This window comes from Empidonax traillii, unplaced genomic scaffold, assembly GCF_003031625.1.
Source record: "Empidonax traillii isolate 1590-97213 ecotype Southwest subspecies unplaced genomic scaffold, ASM303162v1 scaffold210:size766637, whole genome shotgun sequence".
In the NCBI taxonomy this organism is placed as follows: Eukaryota; Metazoa; Chordata; class Aves; order Passeriformes; family Tyrannidae; genus Empidonax; species Empidonax traillii.
Window position 1 is genome coordinate 217,986 of NW_020955403.1, and position 7,471 is coordinate 225,456.

Genomic DNA, 7,471 nt, shown 5'->3' on the forward strand with positions numbered 1-7,471 from the left:
ACAACATGGTTTACTACATGTTTCTATGTGTATGTATTTTTACAATTACTCTTGCAATAATATCTTAAAGCAATTTTTAACATGCAAACCATATAAGAGCAATGTATGCAATAATCCATTTGGTACAGCATCCCCCTTTTAACAGAATGAGCAAGTGTTGGACTAACAAGTTTATACTACAATCTATACAGGACTTTGAAGAAACTTGGTATTTAACCAAAGTCCCCCTGACAACCACTTCCACAACAGACCCTTGACTGGAACCCACGGAAGTCAAAAGAAACTTGGCATAACCTCAACGCCTTTTACACAAGGATGTAAGATCTTGCTTCAGCAAAGCTTAAGAATGTGCTTAAATCTGGTGTTGCAGTCAGCTGAAATGAGCATGAGGGTTTATAGCTGAAGACCTGTCCCATCACCTGGAGCAGCCATGCTCCACTGGATGGTGCCAGAGGTGGGATACACCTGTGTTAGCTGTTCCCATAGATTTGTCTGTAAAGGAAACTTCCCTGTCTGACCATCCAGGAGTCGCTCTGGCAGTCACACTCGCACCACCTGAGCTGGGACCAAAGCCCCTGTGCAGCTACACACCCCACTCTCACATAGTCAGACGAGGTTTCCTTCCCAGCTCGACCAAGTTTCCCATAGATGTCCAGGTTTCTCAGATGTCCCGATACTTAAAATAATTTAATTTTGGTGCAATAACTAAATAAGAAAATAACAGCTTGAGCTGTTGCCTTCGAGGGAGGACCCTGAAAGAAGGGATCCCTGGGTTTTTATTCCCTTACGGTCTAAACAGAGTAAAATCTGGGGGTCGCCAGCTGCTGCCGTGTCTCTGAGTGTCTGTTCCCCTGGCCGGCACCACAGATCCCCGGATCCTTTGTTATTCAGAGGGTCGGCAGCTCTCACCACCCAGAGCTCAACCTGCAGCTCTCATCGCAGCTGCACACAGAGGCACCTGCATTAAATGCATTCCTCAGCATGTAATTGCTTGAATATATTTTGTGTTAAGCACAACATAGGAGCTCATGGTTAGCTCTTAGGGATTTTTTTAGTAAGTACAGACTTAGGCTTGTGTTTATGGCCTTTTGAGAAGTCTGGCTGTAAAGGAGCCTACAGTTTCTATCAAAAAAGCTTTCTATGTAAATGTGGCATCTCTTTATAAAACCACACAGGAACATGAAACAACAGCCAAAGCAATATTCATACAGCTGTAGTTTTGGCTGCACATCATCAATTCTCTTATAACTGCAACTACTACTAGTATGTGATGAAAGGGTATCAGATGGGCTAATGGGTATCAGCTTTTCAACGTGTATATTTGAGGTACAGGCAGGACAACAGTCATGATCTAATATACAACAAGTCAGTAAATGAAAGATGTATGAACAGGGAATTTTTGGAGGAACAAGATCAAGTTGCATTGCAAGCCTACATTACTTGAGTTTGTAGAAGAACCAAAATGCTGTCACTTTTAAATGACTTAGACATGAGTATGTCTACACTGAAAACCTTCCACACTTGTAATTCAAATGTATAGCAAATAAAATCTGAATTAAATCTGCTTACAGACAGCTGAAAAGTGATTCCACATTTCAGCTGTACAGAAGGCAGAATATGAATCAAAGATGTCTTCCAACTCTAAGCACCTAATTAGAGGGGCTGAGTTAGCTGGAGAGGCTTCCCAGAATCCCTGTGTAGTCATCAGGAAGAAGCAAGAACCTCCAGATCATTCATAACAAGGTCTTAACTCACTTGCCTTGAGTCGTTTTCTGATATCTCTTTTCATTACAGTTCAAGAAAAATGAGTGCACATGCACATGTGAGATAAAGGTATTAAGACACATTCATTTTTTAAATTTTTTTGTGTAATGTGAGTTAGAAAAAGGATTTTCTAGCAAACAGAAGGCAGGTACAATTATGCTAATAGTAGTCATTTCCCATAAGAAACACATAATCTGTGTACTCTATGGTTTGCACCAGTGATGGGTTAAGAGGTTATTTTACCTTCAAAAACCAAAGATATTTTGAAGATTTGCTTTTCCAAAGTGTCTATTAAACGAGGTTTATAATTATGGCTATGAAGAACAGGTATGAGAACAGGAAGGGCTTTAAGAAAACATTTATTATTTTATTAGAAAAAGCACATCACCAAGAACATGCATAATTAACTTTGAAATACAAACACAAAAATACAGTAATTGGAACATCATAATCAAATACCCAGTAATTAGAAGAGAAAAAAATATTGTCATTTGCACCTATCTGAAAATTGCTAAGTAGAACTGTGTCCCAAAGTGAATGTCATACCAGGAAACATAAAAACTATAAGGTCACATGTTGAAGATAAAATCTGTGCGATTTCATTCATAATTTAAAAATCTTAGAATTAGTGTGGGCTGAAGAAAGTGGCAGTGAGTTGTGCTCCATTTGACCAAAAGCATTTGAGAAAAGTAGAAACAGTTTAATTGTGTTCAGATGCTATGGTGATATTTGGCAGTAGAATTACCTTGGATCCATTATATTTAGAGATTAGGATAAAATAGACAGATGGGAGACAGGGAAAAAAAAAAAAAAAAAAAGAAAGACCAATAAAATGCAACTTAAGTTCTAGCTCAGACCTTTAAGTAATTAGCCTGGAAAAGAAATTGCAGTAGAACAGATTGAAAGATTTAAGAGAAGCCTGGTGACCTCTGAAATAGTTAATCTTTGCAGTTAGATTAGACATCATGATTATTCAGTGGTTCTTGGAATCCTCTTTCCCTATTTTCAAGGGTTGCTCATTTAGGTGCTCTAGACTCCTTCAGCTCACAGTGACACAACATTCCTTAAATGATAAAAAATCATAGGCAATCACACTGCACACGGGGTGTAATTCCTTATAAATCTTTCACTAAGAAAGCAAACCTAATGAAAATGTACATGTAATGATGATTTTACTTGAAACATGTTGGGTCATGTGCTTTCTTCCACAACACACAGGGAAAGCAAAACTTTCAGGAAAGCAAAATGTGCCAGAGGAAGAGGAGTGTAAAAGCAGTCATTTCCCCCAAACACTTCTTCCTGATAAAGCACCACAGCCTTCCGGGGGCGGATAGGGGAGAAAAGGAAAACCTTGGGGTTTCTAAAACATCATTCTCTTAAGACTGAGGGCAGACTTCTAACTGCAACCCAGCAGCAATCCTCATTCACAGACTGTCACGAGGGACTAGAACATGTTCCCTGAGGGGAAAAAAAGGTCCCAGGAAAGACAGAAGAGCTTCCCTCTTCCCTGCCACCCTCCTACCATCTGCACAGTATACATATTTCATGGTGTGAAGAAACGCTTAGCCCTTCTGTCTGTGACAGGAAACATTTTAGGTTAAAATTTGCAGAATTTCTTTGTTCCAGAAAATATGGCATGAGGTTTTGAACCTTTTGATGATGGCATGCAATTGTTTTTCCCACTAATCTGAACCAACTTTGAACATGGGGTTTCTCAAGAGCAAACACAGTTCTGCTGATGTCTGCCATCACCTCTTCTAAACCTCACAGTTTTACTCTAGATAGCTCAGCAAAAAGCTCAGGAAGAAATAATGCTTTTGGGAGACACTGTGCAGTCTGGTCCCTTGAGGTTTAGAGTCAGTGTTACACCCTGGAGGTAGTGCTGTACAGTATTGTACACTGCACTTTTCTTGCCAGTGAAGCTGCCTGTGTGATGAGATACTGAGTACCTGACCATTTTTGAGTGGTATGGATCCCCCAGGACTTCTTACAATGATGAAGTTGTTGGCTCTAAAGCCTGTGCTTATCCAGCAACAGGAAAGTGTGTAAGAGAAAAGCCAAACCTGCTAGAGGAACATTCATCGGTATTGATGCAACATTTGTAACATTTGTAACATTTTGATGCAAAATTTGTAACATTTAAATAATATATTGTGAAGGCAACCAAGAATACTACGTGAATTAGGGTGTCATTCCAACTCAGGTAATTATTTTCTATTTACCCAGTTTCCAAAATTCCCTAGAAATCCTACTGTAACCTGTTAGGCGATTATTCAAGGTAGAATTTCTAGAAAGTAAGAGAGAAGAATGGTTACAAGTGATTGTCCCACAGAACCTACTGTGTTAGTTGTCATAAAGAAAGACACAAACCTGAAACCTCTTCACTTCAGGGACTGTAATCTAGAAAGAAATAAAAAATGTTTAGAGAGGAAGAAACAATGTACACATTCATTGAATATATTTGCAATTAAAATGTTAAATGAAACAACAATTATTTCCAACTGCTTTCAACTTTGTTCTTGATAATTACACATGATTATAAGCATCTATGTGCATTTAAAGAAAACTGTATACTGCAAAGTGACAGTACAATTATGTAATTTAATTTAATAATTTAATTACAGAGGGTCTCAAGGCTCAAAGTGAAATTACACTAAAACCTAGACCAACACTGATATGAGTCTCAGCCTGATGAGCTTTAAACAGAGATCTGGAGGAGAGCAAATCTACCTTTATTTCTCTATTTCCTCCTTTTAGGTTGTTAAATTACAGCAGCACATGAGATTTATGAACAGTTTAAAAATGCAGTAGAAACAATCTGAAAAGACAGACAAAGCCTGGTTTTTTAATTGATGTAATCTAATAAAAATGAGGCAGAATTATAGTCACTATTCTTAGGAATGCTTTGGGGCAATTTTTTTCAGCAGGAGAGGTTTATAAATACAGGCTCTTCTCACACCGCACTGTCTGTGGGTAAACAGGACACAGAGACATCCTGGGTGGGTGTTTGTTCAAGGATTGCCTGAACCCACCAGATGAAAACTTCAGGCAGCAGTAACCTGCCTTACTGGTTGAAGGGGACCTGTCTTAGTTACACTTACTCCTTTATGAGTGCAACAGCTGTCGTCTGGACCAATCTGAGCAAGGAACAACAATTTCCAAAGCTAAACCCTCAGCTCTTCACAGTTTGAAGACAGAATTAAGGTTTTACAGTTAACAGTTGTAATGATTATATGTGCTGACGAATCGATGTAAATTGAGACCCAGAAGTTGACTAATGACTCTACTAAAAACATAACTACCATTTTTATGACTATGTCAACAAAGAGATTTTTCTGAGTGGAATTGTTTTTGCAGAAGAAAGAAGTTCCTACTCAATAAAAACATGCAGTTTTCCTCATTCACCATCTTGCATTTTTGCATCAGATATTCTTTGGGGATAAGTGTAGATTAATTCAGCCAGGCAGATATTGTAGATGAGAGAGTTTCAGCAATCATTCTATAAAGCACAGTGTTTTTATCAAGACAGTTTCCAAAAACAGTTTCCTGATAACATCCATAGTGCTAGGATCAGTAGCTCTGGTTGAAAGTCCCCATTTTCTTCCAGTTCCTGCAGAGCTTTCTGAATTGCTTGTGTTTTCAGCACATCCTGGTGGCTTCATTCTGTTAAACAAGTTCTGCACTTTTTACTCCAGCTTTCATAGAGTAACATGAAGAGACCTCATCCAGTGGTCATCCAGCTTCCAGCATGGCAGTTCTATTTAGGTTTCTACCATACTATAACAAAAAAAGGGCTGCTGCATAGGAAATTAAAGAAAAATTTTGTTAATATTTTTAAAGTCATAATGTTATTTACTTTTCTGTAAAAGAAAGTAAGTTGTACTGGTTTTGAGAGTTTGTTCTCTCAGATCTCCACATCAATAACTAGTCAAGGCAACTCTGTAATATCTCTGCTTTGCCTCTAGGTCAGGTGAAATATAAGTATAGAAGATGAATGCCCAGCTGTTAGTCCAATATTGCATTTTGGTACTGTAAAAGCTTCTCTAACTGTTTTGCTTTTATAAAACTGGGTCTTCAGTTGTAGTTCCCAAACAAAGATTGATTCCTGCATCCCACTGACTTAAACTAAGGCTTACAGCAAGGACTTCATCCACTGTGCATTTTAATCTAGAAAATGTACTATCTCACATTCAACATTTTAATGCTTCTTTATTTGGGAAACACAGAAAGAGGATTTAGCAAACCTCAGATCTGCATTCTGAAATTCAGAAAGACTTCCAAAAGGCAATGATTTAAGAAAAATAACAAAATAACATTATTTGGTGTGCTGGTAACATGTTATTCTTGCTCCCCCAAGGCATGTTGGAAGACAAGAAGGAAGAAACTTGAAGGACTTCCACAAGAGACTGAATTTGCTCATATTCAGCTGTTTAGATGCTACTGACTGGTGCTTAGTGGCCAACTGTGACAATCTCTTTAGCTTCATCAAAACATACTTTTGTTCCCAATGACATCGCAAGGAACAACCCAACAGTGATAAAAAAATAATCATAGCTTCTGTGTCATTGCATGTCAAGAACATTCTGAACTGTGGTTATTGTGCTGGGATGATAAATCTCATGACTATTAAAAGAAAAAGCAGTATTGATTTTGAAGTATTATGCATTTAACGTCATTGATGTACTAGGCAGAGAGAAGATAATGTCACTCATTCTGAGAATTTCCAAATAAAGTTAGAGAAATAGAGACAATGCAGATATATGAGAAACAAGAAAAGACAGAACTGATGTAACTACAAATACTGGAAATGTGTCCCTTTTAGTAAATCCAAACCAAAACCTAAATCCCAATCAGCAAACTACCACTGGTCTGTCTCTTGAGCTATGACATGGAGCTGGAAGATCCAGCTTGGATTTTACTATATGTGATAGGACAAGGGGTAATGGTTTTAAACTGATGAAGGACAGTTTCAGAATAGATATAAGGAAGATGTTTTTACAGTGACAGTGGTAAGGCACTGGCACAGGCTGCCCAGATGATAGATGCTCATCCCTGAAAATCCCTGAAAACGTTGAAGTTCAGGTTGGACAGGGCTCCAAGCAACCTACCCTAGTTGAAGATGTCCCTGCTCATTGCAAGGGGGTTGGACAGGATGACCTTTGAAAGTCCCTTCCAACGCCAACCATTCTATGATCCTATGATTTGAGTGCCCCGTGAATTTTAATATGTTATTTTCCTCAGTCTAAGGCGTTGGCCATGTTGCACTGCTCATGTACTTCACTATCTATGTGAGGTCCAGCTGGGGAAGACGGCCAGTGCATCCAGTGAGCTACTGCACCCCACCAACCCCTCAGACCTCAACGACCCTAACCAGATGCTCTCCTCCACCATGACCTCAGCTCCAGCACGGTGGGACAAAGGCGACTGTCTCTCCTAGGGGCCAGCGCCTCGCCGAAGGCGCTCACCATCCTGCGGGATGGTCCGAAAGGGGTTCCGAAGCATCCCTCCGGTGTCTACCGGGGAAATGCGGGTCCGTTTTGTCCCAAGCAGCTGGGGCGGCCGGCGGGAAGCTCCTCCCAGGGGTGTAGCACAGGAAGAGGTGGCGGTCGGGGGAGCCGCGGAGCTCCCTGCGAGTCGGCGGAGTTACCGCTGCCCGTGTTACTATGCGTGTGTCTTGTGTTACAGCCATGCTGCACATCGGCGGCCA